Source organism: Harpia harpyja, chromosome 2 (genome assembly GCF_026419915.1).
Source record: "Harpia harpyja isolate bHarHar1 chromosome 2, bHarHar1 primary haplotype, whole genome shotgun sequence".
In the NCBI taxonomy this organism is placed as follows: Eukaryota; Metazoa; Chordata; class Aves; order Accipitriformes; family Accipitridae; genus Harpia; species Harpia harpyja.
The window spans coordinates 25,283,127-25,303,088 of NC_068941.1; the positions used below are offsets into that span (position 1 = coordinate 25,283,127).

A 19,962-nucleotide genomic window follows, 5' to 3' on the forward strand; every position below is an offset into this window, starting at 1 on the left:
CCTTCTGGTATTTTCAAAATACTCAGTATCTGGAACTGGCTGAAAAACACCCAGGCATTTAGCTTGCTAACAATAAATTATTTCCTATAGGCTTAACATGCAATGCAGGCATCGCTAGGTGTGAGGTCCCAGCTCACAACACCTTGTTCCATTTCCTGGTTACAGCAGGGCTTCCCTTTGGTTTGCTTTGACCTGGAGGGTTGGCAGCGGCAGGGCAGGCAGCCAACACTGCCACGCACAGCTCCCTGCCGCACAATGAGAAGCGCCATGCTGCCATGCCAGGCTGCTGTCAGGCAGCTGTGTCCTCAGAGAGCATCATGTCAGCAGAGTTTCTGTAATGGGCTCTGAATGTAAGCGTGGATTGGTTAATACAGGACTGCTGCCTGGTATCTGTTATGAAGTGCTAACAAGTTTTAAACACTCAACCGCGGCTGTGAACTTACCTAGAAGTACAGAGTATCCAACATATGCGCACCAATGAGTCCCTAAACTTGTTGCAAACCGATCTTTTACATTTACAAATCATCAGATAACTATGGATGCACAATCTTACAGCAGACAAAAAGTCACTTCAGCTGTATCAGTTTTTCATTTAACCTACTAAATCACTCTCACATTCCAAATTTAACAGCAATAACCCCAGGAGATAAGGCAAAGCATCCTTAATGCAAAATCACAACTCCAATTTGTTATGCAGAACGATTCCTACCAAACCCATGTCCTGTGTTGCCGCCTGTGAATTGAGAGGCCAAAGGTTCACCTTGCTGTATCCTCCCATGCCTTAGGCAATACACTCCCCCCTCAAGCTTCCCTTCAGTTTGGATCGCTGACCGGGTTGGTCTGTTTGCTAATAAAGTGGTTCGCAGCATTTACATACCAGATTGTGGGTCTGCCTGTCTTCACTTTGATGCTATTTTTGTCTTTTTTTAAATGAGTATTACCATCACCTGCTCTTGTTTTAGTTTACATTGTCTTAACTCACCCTACAATCTATCACAGATCTTCTCTATCAGCCAATTCTGTATCAACTCCCCAACTAAAGTCTCAAGGCAAGAATTCAAAGCAGTTTTAAAATGGTAACTGCTGTTTCAAAACTGAGCAACTATCCTGTGGCAGCAGAGTTCAAGGCCACAGGAATCTGTTGCTGCAATGTCTCCAGCCTCCCCTGCTTTAATGAGGCTTTCTTGGGGGGGGGAGTAGCTCCACTCTCATGAGAGGGACGTGCTTTTATTACTGATCTGTCAAGCTGAAATAAAAATTGGTTGTGCCTAAGCCTTCCTCCTAATGTCCCTGTAGAAAAAATGGGTTTATTTTCTAGGAAAAATAGGGGAGGAAGAAAATACGTGAGCTGCAAACATCAAAGCAATAATAATCTAGAGTTAACTCCTCATTGATTCTCATTTCATCTAAATTAGTTCATCCAATTTCATTGTTGCACGACTGCACTTACTATTGTATCGACTTCTCAGGTGCTGGGTAAAAGAAAATGGTACAACCACTACCAAGGACTTCAGTAAATGGAGGGTTTGCCTTCCTTGCCCAAGCTGCGCTCTGCTTCTTACCAGCTTTCACAGTCAAGAGCCAGCTTTGTACAAAGCCAGTGCTTCAGCTCCCAGTGAAGTGTTTCAGAGTACCAGCAGCAAGGACTGCCTTCCCACGGCACTGCCACTGCACTGCGACTCTTACACCAGTGCGAGCACTTTTTTCCCTTTTCCCTCAACAACAGAGCAGCTTGTGTTGTCCCCTCTTGCCCCTGAACCGAGAGACCACATCCTGCATTCAGGACATTCAAATGCAGAATAAAGCTTCAAAGGCCTTCCAACATTGTCACTGGAGTCATTCTACCTTCAGCAAAAGTAAATTACCAGGTACCCAAGGGTAAAAAAGAACTTCCACATGGGATGGAGCATGGTTGCAGTGACAGACACAACTAATTGATCTTCACAGCTGTGGCAGGACAACAACGATGCCCTGTTAAGCCTCCTTCCTTGGTGGTCCTTGAAACTGGGTATCTCATATTGTTATCAATAAATATGGTACATTCTGCCCATGCTCTACGCACTGCCATTTTCCTGATGAAGTAGTCAGCAACAACACAGTTGAAATCTTTTTTCCCTTTTGCTCAGGACAGAGTCAACAACATCCAGTGATCAAAAGGGGAACGAGCGCCATCTCAACACTGCATGTTGCCTCTTCACAAAACCTCTAGTTAATACGCTTTGCACCAGCAGCCTCAAAGAAGGATCCGTCCCCTCCCTGTGTGGCAGCACACCATGCAGCAGCTATGTTGTGCCATCAGCACGGTCCGTTGTGTCTGGTCCCTGCTTTTCACCAGGCACAAATGGCGACAGCCTGACAAGTGCATTAAAACTTAAGCTATCCAAAGGCAGCCAGACAGAAACTTTGCATACAGACCCCCCAGGGTATTCTTCTTTGCTTTAGCTTCCTAAAAATAGCTCTTTAGAGGGGAATGAGCCTTTCAGGGTTTGCTCGTTTCTTTTTCAACCAGTTTTGAAAAGACTCCTCCATCCATAGGCTTTGCTTTCAGCAACTTACAGGTCAAAAAGCCGATGTACTGACAAAGGAAACCTGACCTACATCTTGCCTCACTATGCTAGGTTACATCTTTCCTGTGCCTGCTTATGTAATAAAGAGAAATGGTGCACATCAAAGGGTGTTCAGGAATCGCAGCCTCTGCTCCTGCCTCCTCAGAAGCTTTTTGCCCAGCATTGGTGAATTCCTTTAAAATTTCTCTGCCACATTTTCCTCTTTCTGCAAAAAGCAATTAAGAATATTTACTGACCTCACAGGGGAGACATAGCACTTCAGTTAATTAAAGCTTGTAAAGACTTTAAGATCACCCAGTGAAGGGCTTTATAGGAATGCAAAGTGCGTCATAAACCCAGAAAACGACCCAGCAGAGACACAAAGGTCATATCTGAAGTGAAGTGTGTCAAATAAAGATCCTGTTTAAAGAAAAAAGTTGTAATTTAAACTACTACAACGTGCTTCCCCACCGTACCTTAACTGAGATTTTTACAACACAGTAATCAGAGAGGTAATAATTTCACATGCTACTTGGTGAACTGGAAGGTATGTATTTAAAGGCAATTTGCAATCAGAGATACCTGGCAGAAGCCACTAACTATAAATGCTGGTGTATTATCTGCTTTGTCTCTCACTACTACTTATCACTCGCTTTAAGTAAAAGCCTCTTTAAGTTTTGGTGTTAAAAAAAGAAATCAGCTCCTTTCAATACTTTAGAACCTGAAAGCCACCAGTGACTGGGTTCTTACAGGGTTGAAGGACAGGACATCCTGAGCTGCAAGGGCAGCGAACAACGTGCAGACAGGGACAGGAGAAGGTGTGTGCAAGGGCAAGGGCTAGGCTGCCGCTTCTACCGCAGCAATCTGCAAGGTTAGGGGTAGATTTTGCCCCCAGGGCATTTCGCACATACCGCTGTAGAGCACGATACCTTGCATCAGCTTAAAAATTTGCCAGCTGCCGGCCTGACCAGCCAGCAACACAAGCCAAGTCACGGATCAGGGCAAACACTTTACAGTACTTGATGTAATAATTACACAGCAGTGACTGCACCATTTCATGAGAACTCACTGCTGCCTCCGGACCCTTTTGCTAAGCAGGAGGATGCAAACACAGTCAGGACCATGACTTGGCCAGACAGGGAGGGCTGGCAGATGAGGGCGACCCTCCCAAGAGAGCCTGGATACCTTACGCTTCAATCAGCAAACAACAGCCACAGTGAGCAGCTGTACTGCTGCTGGAAAGCTGGCCCAGCGGATGTTTTTGACAGTTCATTTGGGTGCCCTTAAAGCTACCAAAAGTTTATGTAATTTGTCATCTTCCCACAGCGTTGTTTCTTTCCCCTAACAGTCCTCCCCATATCGTGTGTGAACCTCGGGGTGTTACGTTAGGTGTCGCAAGGTTGGAAGGAGCACAGGAGTAGAGACGAAGCACTTAAGCAGCCACCCTTTCCGTTTTGCCTGGTGAACAACATGCTATTCAGGGTATCCAAAGCCCTTTACAAAGCAGATCTCAGCAGTGGCCTCACACTCTTTTAGGACCGCTTAAGGTAAGAACTTCTGTGATGATGGATCTCAGCATCTTCTTTCACTGCTCCATCCGACAGCTTCCTCTGCTCTTGGGCAGCAGCGTCCCCCCAACCTCCCCCAGCCACAGGCTCTGCCATGTATCAGGGTACCCGGGGGGAAAGACAAAGTAAGCTGTGTATTTCCCAGTCTATCATCACATCTTTTGGGGATGCAGAAAAAAGGCAAAGATAAGACCGTATTCATTTGTTCCCCTCAGGATGTCAGTACTTAAAGGCACTAGGTTGTGGTTCAAGATTCATTCCTGCCAGCAATGGTCACCAGACAACACATGTGTGATGGGGGTAAGGTGTGCAACCTAATTTCTGCAGAAAGAGTGCACAGTACAGCTTACGCAGGCTGCAGAGAGGCAGGTGATAACCGCGATTCAGCAGTGAGGTTGCTGGCACTAACTCATCACCATGCTGTTTCTGAAAAAACTTTGAGTTTGCTTAAACCTGGCTGATTGACTTTGCATCGCTTCAGCGCCTCCTTCTAATGACTGCAAAACTTCCAACCACAGCGTTTCTGATTCACTCGTATGCGTCCAAAAATCTGATTTAACAGGCTTTTGCCAGTAGCAACCAGGATGAAAAAGCTATTTGTGGATCTGAGAAAGAAAAGATGATGTAGAAGAGGGAAATATAACAATCAAAGCTTAATCCAATTCCACAAGAAAGAATTCTACTTTCAAACCTCTTCAAATTTAGTTTAAATGAAAAAATTATTTCATGAAGACATATTTCTTATTCAAAGCAGCCACAGCTGTTCTGATTCTGAGTGCCTAAATAAATATATTGCACACAACACTTCTAATAAGGATAGATTTCTTCCATTTTATCTTTGACCATTATTGCAGGATCTGACTGCACAGCCATCTCTCCCACATTTTAAGTCACTCGGGACCTGCATTTTACACCTTCATCCTATTGCTTCATTAGTTTTCATGTTAGGAGCGTGAAGTAACAGAGATCTCCAAAGCCACTGACCATCCTTTTCTTCTATACTGAAACAAAGATCTCAATGGCAGGTCACAGGAGGACATAAACAAATGGTGCCAAAACACACCATCTCTTTCCTCTGGTAACACAACACCATCACTCAGCTCCCCAGGTGGCAGATGTTCAAAATCCATAGAAAAAACATAGTGGGTTTTTACTGTTAGAGGAAACATTTTGGGGGTTTGTCCACTTAATATTGGAAACTTAGCACTTTCTCATTACAAATCCAGCTTGTTTGCAATGGACATATCCCATGGGGAGAACAAAGTGAACCAAGCAAAGCCTGAAGCAGAATGTAAACAAGGAAGCTGAAACAACTGCTGGATGTTGTTAGCTCTTGCATACGTTTTCAGGAAACGCTCTTAAGTACATAGATAGATGAATATTATCTGTATTATCCCGTATGGGAATGGTTCAAAGCTGCGTCAGGGGAGGTTTAGACTGGACATTAGGAAGCATTTCTTTACTGAGAGAGTGGTCAAACAGTGGAACAGTCTTCCTAGAGAGATGGTCAATGCCCTGCCCCTGTCAGGGTTTAAGAGGCATTTCGACAATGCCCTTAATAATATGCTTTAACTTTTGGTCAGCGCTGAACTGGTCAGGCAGTTGGACTGGATGATCATTGTAGGTCCCTTCCAACTGAAATAGTCTATTCTATTCTATCCCCAAGCACGAGATACTTGTTTTTAACAAACTTTCTTTGCTGCTTCTAGCTGCCTCACTTTTATTTATTGTTAAGTGTAAAATATCAGTTCAGGTATTCATTGACATCTTTCCCATCCACAGAAGCTGGGCTTTTTATTTTTGTGTACAAGTGAGGCCATCTTTTTACCCCGCTGCCAGACGGACTGAAAAGTGCACTGGTCAAATCAGCTACATGCAAAGACGGTATCATCCAAGAAGAGCACCAAGAAACAGTTAACAACAACATGAATATCTCCAAGTTTGGCTCAGTACGTTTACAAGCTACCAATAACACTCATCTGCAGTCTTATCCAACCTGCATATTCTCAGAACTGCCACACCAACTCCTTAAGTGATCTCTCCCAGTTAGACACCTCTCCTGGTGACTGTACTGTGTGGGTGACCCATGGGGTTGTTAGGATGTTACCTGCAGAGACAAGCCTGGTCCTGGCCGAACAAGCGAGCTGTCACAACAGGGGACAGCTTTGGGCTAGGAAACCTGCACCTCACTGGCAAGAGCTGCAGCAGCTGGTGCTCTGTGCTGGCCCTCCGGGGATGTGCACTGCTCCTACCCTCAAGTCGGGAGCCCTCCTCTTTTTCCTGAGCTTTGATGCCCATGACGCCTGGAGACCCACACTTCAGTCCCCAGCACTCTGGCATCCAGCCAGCAGACAGGAAAATCTCTGGGAGCCTGAAAACTACATTACTTTTTCATTGACAGTAAAATTCATGGCCGTGTTTTCAAGAGTGCCGTTCCCACAGCTGGGGTCAGGTTTTCATGAGGAGTTAAGAATCTATCTGCTTACCTGGAAAAGGGGAAGGTTCTCAGAAGCATCACAGACAGAGCAACTCTTGTCATAACCTGAATGACCCCAATATGTTCCTGGTCATTTTGAAAGTCTGCCACTTAATTTCATTGTTAAATAAAAAATACATTTTTCACAAGATCTGTTCCCAAGAGCAGGTTATAACTGCTCCTCTGCCAGCAGGAATGAACACTTGAGAACTTGCAACTTTTTACACGCACTCTGTTAAAGCACTTCATAACTATATCTTGGAAGAAGAGGGAGCTGCAGTCTATGGATAATGTTCAGGTTAAGTACTTCAGTAATCTGCTACCATCTGACATTCACAGACAGAAAGTCAATGACTTCTTTTAATGACTTAAGGATTAGAATGAGTTTGGGTTTGTATCAGACTTGGCTTAAGAAGGATGAGCTGGATTCATTAGAAAATTAAGTTTCATTAATAAGCTACTTCCAGTTAAAATTAGCTAATGAAGTTCGGGGGGGGGGGGGGAACAAACCCAAACAAAACAAAAAAACAGAAAGCAGTTTTAAACCAGACTATGTAACTGTGATTTACAGCTCTGCATTTACAGGACATGAAAAGAGAATAAATTTGACAACTGTTCATCTTCACCAATAGCTCAGAAACCAGTATTTCTTTGAATTGACAGTTAAATGACAAACTCAGTCCGGACTTCACAGTTTCCTTTTGAGCTGCAACGCTTGGATTTATAGCCTGCAAAAGATACCAGGTGCAGAGCTTATGTGCAATCCATCACTTTTTCATCCCAACTAGAACAATAAAGCCAGAAGGATACTGCATCTCCTTGAACTAAGATTTCTGCCCTGTCTCTGAACCTGCACAGACGTTAAGTACAAGCATAACCCCATTTTGAAAGAGAGGACAAGAGGCAGCGGCAGGCCATCTGCAGAGCAAGGGAGGGGAGCTCCGCAATATCCATAAGCAGCTCCAGAACAGGGGTGCTACGACACATCCTGTGGTACCACCTTCTCCGGCTGTACTCAGGGCATGACAGGTGACCAGCAGCACAGCATCTCACCCACTGACCTAATTAAAAGGCTTAAGGGTCTGGGTGAAGAGAAAGAAGGGATTTCACATCCAAATACTGTGTAAGCACATGCTCACTTCATAACAGCTCTCAGGAGCATTACAACTACCTTCCTCTTACCTCTCGTACTGAGCAATCCGCACTACCAAAGACCAACTCAACTGCTGCTATTTTGGGCTGTCCTCAAGCAGGGTAGTTGACAATAACTGTAGTATCTCTGAGATAATGGAGCTTGTATTTTGCTTTGAGGGCCACGTGTCTTTCCAATACAGAGGTACAAGAATATCAACATTAGATGATGCAGTTAGTCACACAGACTGTCTCCTGTGCCAGCTGACTCTAGCACATACCAGTCGCGAACTGTATCACTTACCTAAAAGGTATCAGGACTGTACTGTGCACAAGTGTCTTTTGTGCAAATGCAAATATGGTACTAAGACATATTGGTGAGTATTTCCATAAGTGGTTTGTTTGGTACCTACCCATGAAACACTCAGGATAACAGGAGGAGGAAGATGGGAAGATACAACGCTGATTAAGAAACATCTAGTCAACCTTTCCAGCAGTTTGGTAAAGTTTGTGCATTTGATCACAGTAAGCAGACATAGAGCTTTCATCTACACAGACCTGTACAGTGCCTCCCAGAGAAGTGCTATTTGCCATAGCACTAAAACATTTATCATTGAAGTTTTAATGAAATCTCATCCACTTCTACTTTTTCCAGAAGAAAACCCAACTAATTCATCTTAATTATTCAGAAAGTATAACGAGTTCTAGACCACGCAGTCGCTGTTTACTGAATTCAGGTCGTGGAGTATCTGACCATTCATTCCACTTGCCTTCATGTTAGTAATCAGTGTTGAGACTGGCAACTCAGCAATCAGTGTTGAAGACTATTTCTGGAGGATAAAAATCTGGACTGGCCAGAATCAATGAGAACAAAACAGGGTATTTAGATTTTAATATTTGAATATTTTTTTAAACAAGCCCCAGAACATTAATTATCTAATCTCACACGAACATGACTGATTATTAGCTAATTGTCTGAACTCAGTTCATGCAAATGTAAGCCAACACATGCTATAGCTACTCTCCTTGCGCGATCTGCACCGTTTACGTACAAATACACGCACCTAGCAGGAATACACCGAGAACTCGGTTATCAAACTGCCGCTTCACCTGCCTTTTCAGATGCACCTAAAGTGCAGCTGAGGCAGAGAAGATGACCACAGCAGTGCAGAGAGCGGTGCAAGAACTGCGCATTTCGGTAATAGCCATTTCTAGTACACAGAGGAGGCTGCAGCAGCTCAGCATTCTGAAAGCTCTCAGCATTCTGAAAGCTAGGCAGGATCTTTAAACACAGAGTTCCCGGGAATTCAACAGTTCTCCTTCCTTGCGTTCTCTACCAAGTAAAAGAGGCGGCACATCATGCTATTTTAAAACAACGGTACCGTGAAGGGTAAAACAGAAGTAGTTATTTTAAAACACAGCAACGCAGCTAAACTGCATCAAGGCTCCCCCCAAAGTCTGGGTCTGACTCTGAAGCAAGGAATTTGCAAACATTGCACAACCGAGCTAAACCAAGAGGGCAAAAAAGCGAGACGGCGAAGTACCGGCCAGCTACCCAAGGTATCTTACATACGCAAAAGTTTCCCGGCCTAAGCCCCGCTGCTGCTCCAGCACCCAGCGAAAGCTGGGAGCTCCCGTGTGACCAGCAGGCTGAAATCCTCTCTTCAAACAAAGCACACTTTAAGAAGCCGTTACGCAGCACCAACTCGCTGTGAACCGACGAGGAGGCGGGCAGGATGCTGCCGAAATCCGACAGCTCACCTCCCTGGCAGTACCTCCACGGGCTGTGACGCAACACGTACTAGTCAGCGTCCGCCTAGGACATCAACCCGCAGCTTCGAGCTCGCTCACCTGGCAGCAGCTGGCACGCCGGCGGCGGAGTCGGCGCGCCGGCCCGCGCCGCTGGGGCCGCCAGGAGCCGCGGCCAGCCCTGCCCGCGCTCCCGCTATCCGCTTGCTGGCGGCGGCCCCTGCCGTGACTCCATCGCCCCGGAACGGCAACCACCTCGCCCCTCGGGCCCCTCGCCCCTTCTGGGGGGCCCGAGGCACGCCAGGAGCAGACCCTAAACCTGCCGGAACCTGCTTCCCTCGCGCGGGACCGACCTGCAGGACGCACCGCGGGGACGCACGGAGGTCAGGCGAGCTGCCAGAGGGAGACCACCGCGCTGGGGCAGAGCCGACTCGCGCCAGGCGCGCGCGCGCGCACGCACACGCAGGGTTTTGCCAGCAAACCCTCCACACGCCCCCCCCCGCCCAAGTCGGACCTGATCAAATCCTCCTCACCCGGCTGGCCGGGCAAAGGCAGGCTGTTTTCTTCTACAAGTTAATACAGTTAGCAGAGAGGAATGGATTGTAGTACTTGTTACAGGCTACTCACCCAGGCACCGGAACGGCTGTGTTTCTTTAAAAGCAGAATGCCCTCGCTTCGGGAAACTTCTGTTTTGCTGTTGTCATTTGCTAACTTGCCCAAGATCCTGTAAAATCCCACAAAAGGCTAGGAAACGAGAAGAGACGATTTAAAAGCTGACGGTCAGGACAGGAATTTATGGAATGAAATCTTTAAGGGCAGGAGCAGATAGAGCCAGCCAGCTAACGCTTTCATGCCCTGCCTCTGACCAGCAGATTAATTTCGTGGGCAGACCAAGGCTTACAAGATGATTTAAAATACCTGCTCGTGATGTGTGTTTCTCTGCATCAGTTGGGAGTCCTTGTCGTAGCTAGCAGGCTGCCGTCTCTTGTCCTCCTGCTTTTTCCAGCAGACCCCTCGAAATCACAATGTCACAGTTCCCCAGGCCTTACAATCAAGTGGTTTGTTGTAAGAGAACTAAAAATAGTGCTGAATTTTTCGCTGAAGCACTTGCTTGAGTGAACATAGAGCGCCAGTCAGCCCCTGCATTAGTGAGCTGTGCAGACCTTTATTATTAAATGTAGCCCAGATCCTCCTGGAAATACGGCCATTGACTTTTTTCAACAGATGGTTGTTTTTGTTTTGGGTTGTTTGGGGTTTTTTTGTTTTTTTTGAAAGACAGCACAAAATAAGTACTGTTTCTGACCGCTAGAAGACAAAATGAGTGGAGTTGTTTTAAGAATATCCTCAGGGAAAGAATGAGTCACTTAAGCTGCTTTTATGATAAAAGATCCCTGGAGGAACTATATCTCCTTAGTAGTCTCTGAGCTGTTCAGAGATCCAAATGCCCCCCTGAAAAACAAAGTTTCACACTGTTGGGGTTTTTTTGTTTTGTGTTGTTTTTAATAGTTTGAACACCTGCTTCCACTACAGAGTATGCACTAGCATGGGAAACAGAGCAGGATTTCATACTGGTTACCACCTCAAGAGGATGATTAACAGAAGCATCTGTCCTGCAGGGCTGTTAATAAGGTCCATGGAAAAGAGTACAAAGTGGCCCATAAGGACGCTGCATATGAAAGTTTATGGCATAGGTTGACAAGTCCAGGAAAAAAAAAAAATCTCAGAATTATTTTTGCAAAGCTTTCCATTACTGAGGCCGGAAAACAAAGGTTACAAAAAACATCATTCAAGACACAGATGACAGCACTGCTGCCAATGTCTAAGCTGGGATCTCAGAAGTAGATTTAGATACAAAACTTCCAGTCAAATGCACACCCGAGTCACATACATTCACACCGTGGCACACAGGTGGATAAGCCAAGAAACGAGAAGGTGCAGGTGATAGCTGGCAACAACCACTTGTGGCATTTTAAAAGGCTAGTAAAGCCACAATCATTCTCCCAGTAGTTGCTTCAGCTGTGAAGCAGGCACCAGAGTATGCCTGACAGCAAGCCAGGATGTCTGAACCACAGAGTGTTAAGTCTTACTACTGCCAGTGGACATTACTCTGTAAAAGCATCTAGAAATCCAGACTCTGTCACATAATACACACTAGTGAGAAGGTGGCATCTATAACTTGTAGTCTGTGCTACACTGAATCACTACATGACTATACTTAGTGACTTTGTAAGTCAGGATAAATTTGCAAGAAAATTATTTCTTCATCTCAACAAATAAACTGCCACTGCCAGAGCAGCTTTCCAGAAGTAGCTCTCCAGGCTAGAGTAGTACTGTACATACATACATATTTACGTATATACATATAAACCCCCCCCCCCCCAGAGAAAGAGAAATCTATAGATAGAAGATTTTAGGATGGAATTAAACACTAAAAAGTTGGAGAGTTACTGGGAATATCAGAGGAGAGACACTGGTTTTTGTTTGCTTCACTGATTTTCATAGGAAGAAGTTGAAATCAAAAAGACCAAGGTGATTGTGTGGTCTGTTTGGCCGTTAATGTAAAATTGTCTCCCACATTTTTGTTTCCCCTCATACGTCTTTGAACTTTGCTTTGATTTTATTTGTTTTGCAGTAGAACTGCAATATTTTTGCCCTTGTGAAAGGGCTGGCAAATTCCTCCTACCCCTTTCTATTGCCGACAAAACATGCTGCAAAGCAGTGTATAACATTTACATAGCAGCAGAGGTAGCCACAAACGTAACAGCATCTTTGTTCCTGTTCCACTCCCCAGCTATTATTTGCAGAGAGAAAGAGCATTAACAGAGCACAAAGTTCTCACTAATTTAGCCTCACTTCGCCATCTGTTACTTCCCCTGAGTTGATCCTAATGAGAAATTACTTCAAAACACATTTGAGGACCAGCTGCACCAAGTGAAGTCACCAGAGGAGGGGAATAGTCCCCTCCCAATACATCATACTCCAAAGCTACACAGCAGCTCCTTCCCCTATTGAAATCAAGGGGAATGCTGCCATTAATATGAATGCAGCCCTGGGTCACAGCCTCTTGCAGTCATGTTGAGCAAGTATCCCACTCAATATTGTTTTTCTCAATAGTTCACAACTCCCTACCCAGTCAGAGGGGCAATGACAGAGCTACAAACATTACCCATCCCCCAGGCCTGAGCTGCCAGCTTTCTGCAGCTGCTTCTCTTGCAGTGCATTCATCTACGGAATGATCATAGAATCATAGGATACCAGGTTGGAAGGGACCTCAGAGATCACCTGGTTCAACCTTTCTCGGCAAAAGCACGTTCTAAACAAGATGGCCCAGCACCCTGTCCAGCCAAATCATAAAAGTGTCCAATGTTGGGGAATCCACCACTTCCCTGGGGAGGTTATTCCAATGGCTGATTATTCTCTTACGACTGTGAAAAATTTTCCTCTCGTGTCCAACTGGAATCTCACCAGGAGTAACTTGTACCCGTTACCCCTCATGTTTTCCATGTAACTCCTTGTAAAAAGGGAGTCTCCATCTTCTTTGTAGCTACCCTTTAAATACTGGAACATGGTGATAAGGTCTCCCCTAAGCCTTCTTTTCTCAAGGCTGAACAAACCCAGTTCTCTCAGCCTTTCCTCATATGGCTGGCTTCCCAGTCCTTTGGTCATCTTTGTGGCCCTTCTCTGGACCCTCTCCAGCCTGTCCACATCTTTTTTGTACAGCAGGGACCAAAACTGAACACGGTATTCCAGGTGTGGCCCAGCAAGTGCTGAGTAGAGTGGGATAATGACTTCTTCATCTCTGCTGGCGATGCCCTTGTTGATGCAACCCAGCATCCTGTTGGCTTGCTTTGCCGCAGCAGCACACTGTTCGCTCATATTGAGCTTGTTGTCCAGCAGGACTCCCAGGTCCCTTTCCACATAGCTGCTCCCCAGCCAGGTAGATCCCAGCCTGTGCTGCGCTCCTGGATTATGTTTTCCCAGGTGCAAGACCTTACATTTGTCTTTGTTGAACTTCATAAGGTTCTTGTTAGCCCACTCTTCCAGCCGATCCAGGTCTTCCTGCAGGGTGGCTCTCCCTTCCGAAGCATCCACTTCCCCACTCAATTTGGTATCATCGGCAAACTTCATCGGGGTACACTTGATCCCATCATCCAGATCACTTATGAAGATATTAAACAGCGTTGGGCCCAGTATCGATCCCTGGGGGACCCCACTTGTGACAGGTTGCCAGTTTGAAAAGGAGCTATTTACCACCACCGTCTAGGTGCGGTCTGTCAGCCAGTTCCCCACCCACCGCACAGACCACTTGTCTAGACCGTAACGCATCCATTTCTCTAGGAGGAGGCTGTGGGAAACTTTATTGAAAGCCTTGGAGAAATACGGGTAGACCATGTCCACCACTCACCCCACATCAACCGAGCAGGTTACTTTGTCGTAGAAGGCGATCAGGTTTGTCAAGCACGATTTTCCTTGGTGAATCTGTGCTGGCTTTTCCCAACCACGTGCTTCATCTGACTTGCGGTAGCCCCGAGGAGGATTCGTTCCATAACTTTCCCAGGGACTGAAGAAAGACTGATGGGCCTGTAATTCCCTGGATCCTCCTTTAAGCCCTTCTTGTAGGTGGGGGTGACATTAGCCTTCTTCCAGTCCTCTGGGATGCCCCCCAATCTCCACGACTTCTCAAAGATTATGGAGAGCAGCCTCACAATGATGTCAGCCAGCTCTCTCAACACTCTCGGGTGGATATTCTCAGGGCCCATTGATTTGTAGGGGTCAAGCTCCTGTAACAGTTCACATACCATCTCTTCCTTCACTGATGGTGGGTCTGTGTTTGCATCACCCTGGATTTTTGTTCCCAAGGCCTGGGGCCCAACAGTGCTGGTAAAGACAGAGGTGAAGAAAGTGTTGAGAACCTCTGCCTTTTCAGTGTTGTTGGTGACTAATCCACATCTCCTGTTTAACAGTGGGCCAGTGATGTAAGCATTCAACTGGCAGCCACTGCCGGAGGAGTCAGATGTTGGCTGACGCTACGCAGGGAAAGAAGAGTGGAAATGCAGGACCATGGTTGCCAAGATTTAGAGAAGTTCACTACTGAACTCACAACAAGATTGCTACTGCCACTACCCTGCAGACAGCTGAACCACATCACAGCAAGTATGCAGCATCTGTTATTGGAAATGCTGAGGTTAAACCTCTCTGTCCTCCTGAGAAAATTCCTTCTGAACATCCACCTAAATCCCTCAGAGTATGGTGCTCCCACATAGTGGTGGGACAGACTAAAGGATTCATTTTGTTGGGAGCCAGCCGATAAGTCTACTGCATAGTTTGGTCAAAAGCATATGAGCAAGAACAACAGTAACCTCCTGGGCCCAAGAATACCCTGGAAAACAGTGGTCAGTTTTTAACTGTTTGAGACAAAACCTCTAAAGCTTTGTGCTGTAGAATTCCTCGTTACAAGTCAGGATTAGCCTGAATCCTCTCTGTTACTGCACCTGAGTGAATCATCTCTTGGGAGAGCACTGAAGAAGCCCAGAGAAAAGCCATGCCACAAGCTTGCAGAGCTCCCTCGCCACTTGCTCTGCCCAGGGCTCAAAGGTGAAGACTCTGAATGCAAGGGATCACCACTTAGATAAATCACTGCTCCCAGTACAAATTTAAAAGTTATTACTTCTATTTGCTATGATGCCCCAATTTGCCCACCTGCAAAACTATCAAAAGCAACAGAACGGGTCATTAACACTGCAAAGTCATATTCAAATCCTTAGGTAAGTGGACTCTGCAATTTGCTGTGGATAGCTCAGCAATCCTGCTTTTGTTCCCTAATCTTCTAATTAGGTGTGTGTATTTACACCTTACACATAGGGAATAGGGTAGCTACTGTGGGAGCATGACTTAATAGAAGATAACACCACCAAAAAATGAAGATTAATCACTGGTGAAAAGTGTAAAGCGTGACACAGAACATAATTCCATGTTCTGAAGGACTGGTCTGGTACCTCAAAAAAACCCCAACAAGCACACAACTAATGCTTAAAACCCATTCAGTGTCCAAATCACAACCTTGAGTCTTCACACTGTGTAAAAGCAAAAGAGTTACACTTAGGCTACCTCAGCCTTTTTGGAAGGTAGGGCTTTTTTAAAATACTGTCTAAAGCACAGGAGTTATGGCTCCTGATCAAGCATAGCAATTCAAGAAGAAGATAAAACACCATTTCTGTGTGTGAATGGTGAATTACACATTTCACGTAAGCAAGTCAATAGCCTCACAAGGCGCACTACATCGAAGACCAGGCTCTCAACTTCTGAATTCCCTCAATAAAAATTACACTATAAATAGCCTTCCACCTTTCCTGCCGTTCATGGAAATCTCTCTCTGTTCCCTTTGTTGTCTCACGCTTCTGCTCTCTGTTGCACCAGGGAATATTTAGAGCAATCTTTTGTAAACAGCATGTGTTTCTGTGTCTGTCCCAGCACTGGTCACAGCACTGTGCGGCTGTGTTCATGAAGTTTTTGGATGTCGGTAGACACCAGGGCTGCCCAGGGAGGGAGCAGCTGTGTATGTAGGTGGGCAGGGAACAAGGGGAGGGACAGGGAGATGGGAAACTTACCAACATTGCTGCCTGCAAATGTCATGATCCTGACTGCGGCTCCCTGTGTCCAGGCTGTTTAACAAGTTTTCCTCTCCTGCCAGCTGGCCGAGATGAGGGGGACTGTTTTGCCGGACATTTTGCTTTCTTCCCTAGTACCATCACCAGCAATAAATTACATTTCTTACCTGGTGAAACAAACTGCTTAGTAATTTCTGCTCCGCCTCTAAGGTCCGGGGTCTGCTGCTTAAATATTTGCTTCATGTTTCCAACAACCCACTGAAAAGATCCTTCGATATTACTGGAGAAACTGTAACTGAGCACACTGGGATTATTTTTAATACTTCATGTGACTTCAGAAAGCAAGTTTTTTTCATAGTGCATGCTTAAATGGGACACGAGCCTCTTCCTTCAGTTTTAGTAGTTTAAGGCAGGAGCATTTTCAGAGGTGCCAGCTGGGCTACACCCATGCAAAAAAGCAGCAACAACACTCAGAAATGTGAATTGTAAGGATCATCACTAATGTAAATTTAGCTGTCCAGCATATCCCTTGTATTTTATGACACAAGTTTAATAACATGATCGCATATATATTAAAGAATGAGGTATGAAGGAAGACAGCTAAGCAGCGTAGGTACTCACAGAATACTACTGAGGGAAATCTTTAAATACTGCTTAGGGAATTTAGTGTGACAAGAACACTTTGGGTTCGTTATTAAAAGCTCCTAGAAAACGTAGAGATGTCCAGATTTGGGTCTGCCCTCCATATTATCAGCAAGTCTCTCATTGTCAATAAAACAATTGCTATTGAAGGTAAAGCTGTCAGCTTGGCCCTCAAAATTACTAAAAGCAGAATTACAATGACAGGCATTACTAGATGTTCCTATGAGAAGCTGAACTGTTCTTTTGACTACTCTGCTGGATAAAACTGTGCTATACACATTCCATGGGTAGGTGAAAAGTCAGTCACATGCACAACCATAACTGCAAACTAATGGACATGTCAAGAGGGAGATGAGATTACAATCACAGAAAATGAGAATCAGGCACAAAAATTATTTCCTATGAGATACAGATGCAGCATCTGGTTTTGCATATTCTAACACAGGAATAAATCTTCCCGAGTGCTTTCCTCCATTTCCTTCCAACTTCACTGCAGTCCAAACCCAATTCAGCTAATATGTAAGAAATGAGCCTTTCTCCGCATGTTTGTGCATTTGGGGTTTGAGTTGGTTATATTCATGCAGCCCACAGGGATGTCCAAATAACTGAATAGGACATGCCGATGTCTTCTCATGGAAGCTTCTGTCAGCTGTACCATGTGAAGGGCTCTCAGCTGCACAACCATTTAACTTGCCCAATTACATTTTTGGCTGCTGTTCTGCCTTGCAGCTTAGAGAAACCCTCTCCAGGACCTAGGTCACAAGAAGGAATTGCCAAAATATACTACTTTTCAAAGAGCTTACTCATAAGGGGAACAGGAAACATGAGAAATGTTATAGCAGGTCTGGAAAAAAACATCAGAAAAAAATTATTGTGCTGTTGTAATCCATAAGGACGACATCTTTTCTATCTTTCTCTTATATCTTGTTTGTTACATTTGAAATACACAAGTTCATAAAGACAAATTTATATGCAAATTGCACTTCAGACATTAACTCACTTTCAGTTTTGATGCTGGGAAAGTATGGTGTTTGTGTGATGCATCTGTCTTCTTTACATAAGCAAACACCAGCTGTTATTTCCTTGGTTTAAAAAAATGAGTAAACAAAAAATTATTAAAGAAATGGGGAATTCAGAAAGTTAGACGTGGATTCAAAACTTATTACATCAACTTTGAGTCAAGGAGAGCACATGAGACAAGACAGATACTCCAGCATATTCTCTGTCGTAGTAACTTGGCACTTTATTTACATGTGCCATTAACATCTTGTCTGACATAACCAAATACGGACTTTGGTATCTCATGTGCTTAAGCAAAATCAAGTTATATATATGCTGAGAAGTGGCCATATGCTTGTTCCACCTGTGCCTCCCTCTGCATCACAGTGAAATGCTGGTGACAGCACTGTCTTAGTTTCAAATCCAGAGAGGAAAACAGAAAATAAGCAGAGGTTCTGAAGATGAACATGGTTTTGAGGTTTGACCATGAAAAATAACCCTCTAGGTGAGCCAGAAAAGCCCATTACTTGCTCTTACATGGAAATCAAAACTTCTCAATCTCTTTGCCTTTGGGAGACACAGACAGCACATCCTGCAAGTCACAGGGTTTGTTTCCCAGCAATTTTTCCAACAGCTCAGTGACATGTACCACCAGGGTGGTACAGTTCATCTGCAATACCACAGTTATGAATCCGACTCTTTAAAGCTGTTCCCTCCTTGGTCATCAGTTCAAACACAACCCTGGTCTGAAATGATTGAAACTTACAATAGCCTGACACTTGCAAAGCAGCTCCAATGAAAAGAGATGGTGGTTTCACTCCTGCTGCTACTAGAGAAGCATCACCTAAAAATGACTGTAATCAGTAGCACCTCTGATACTCAGCTCAATAAAAGAGGCCAAGGGCAGGGCACACATGGAAGATGAACTCTGACTTTGACCTGTGATTTCTTCTTGTTCTGGACAGAAAGACTTACAGAAAAAGAGACATACTGAATCTTTGTTCTCTTAAAACTTCTGGGTATTCTTCCTGTTACCTCTCAACTCTCAGACACACTTGGCAATACTACTATTTCTGCTGGGCTATGCTAAATTAGACACTGATAACCACTGTTTTGCTGAGAGGGTGAAAACACACTTCTTCAAAAGTGCTTTGTCTTTTTATAACATCTGTGGGACCTTCAAAGGTCCTACAGAACACTGTGACTTACAGCTAATTTATAAAATATTAATAATACACAACTCACACATATGGACCCTGGTAGTGTCCTAAATTACAGCATCAATGCCAGAAAAGACCTGTCTTATCCTGTGTAACTGTCTCTGTCAGGAGATCACTGTTCCTTTCCCATTAGGGCATGGAATAACGCAAGCTAGTATTTATTCCAAAGCTTCCAGGAGAGGAGAGCAGCGATGGGGCAAGAATTAGCTGTGCACTGCCATTTCCAAACTCAAACACAGACACATCAGCTGCAACTTGACAGCTGGGATCAGTAGGTTATTCCAAAAACATGGACTCAACAGCAAGATAGAAGGTAAAGCTAAATTTCTGCAGTTTGCATTGCTCTAACTTTGAGAAAGGGTCAAGAGAAAACACAGTAAGAAGGCAGAAATCTCACATCTGTCCACAAAAGGGCTTTTGTGCAGTTTACAAGCAGAGACAAAAGAAGGGTAGTGAATGCTCATTTTCCATATCCCTCATAGGTAAATCCTAAAACAATAAGGGTCTACTGGGTATTAACTGCTGTCTTCCAGGGACTAAGACAAGAGAACAGTTATTCCTATGGCTAATACTAATAAAATACATTTGAGAAAGGACTTATATAAACACAAACAGATTATTCCTCTAGGCTGCAGCAAGCAGATAAATATTTTTATCCCCTTTCCACAGATAGCAAAATTAATCTAATGAGGCAATAGTGAAATATCTAAAACAGACCTGAGAGAGGCAGCTCTAGGAACAGAAATGTAATGCATTCATTCCCTAGGCACTGCCACTACTCACTCCACCACTGCTGCTCCGTCACTAACTAGGCTAAAAATAAATTACATATTTGCTTTGCCTAGGGTAGAGATGCCCTCAGCAAACACGCTCCTGTTCTGCAGTGAACATGGGGTATAGCCATGATTTTCTTTCCAATTTAGCTTGCTCAGCTGCAGTACGGGGTGGGCATGCCTGAGGAATCCCAGAATTTACCACTCCAAAGAGCCTCCTACCTGAATAGCCCATTTTTTGCTGGCTGTT

The 19,962-nt window shown here is 44.7% G+C and overlaps 1 protein-coding gene across 10 annotated transcripts in view; it reads right to left on the minus strand.

Annotated features, from left to right (window-relative positions):
- ARHGAP24 (Rho GTPase activating protein 24) overlaps window positions 1-19,962 on the minus strand; it is a 282,678-nt gene that overhangs the window by 75,617 nt on the left and 187,099 nt on the right. Inside the window, exon 1 of one of the 10 annotated variants that reach the window (XM_052773187.1) lies at window positions 10,389-10,663. The exons of 3 other annotated variants lie outside the window; for them this stretch is intronic. The gene's annotated coding sequence lies outside the window, so the exon portion shown is untranslated. 6 more of the 10 variants (XM_052773215.1, XM_052773195.1, XM_052773206.1 and 3 more) reach the window with 6 other exon arrangements.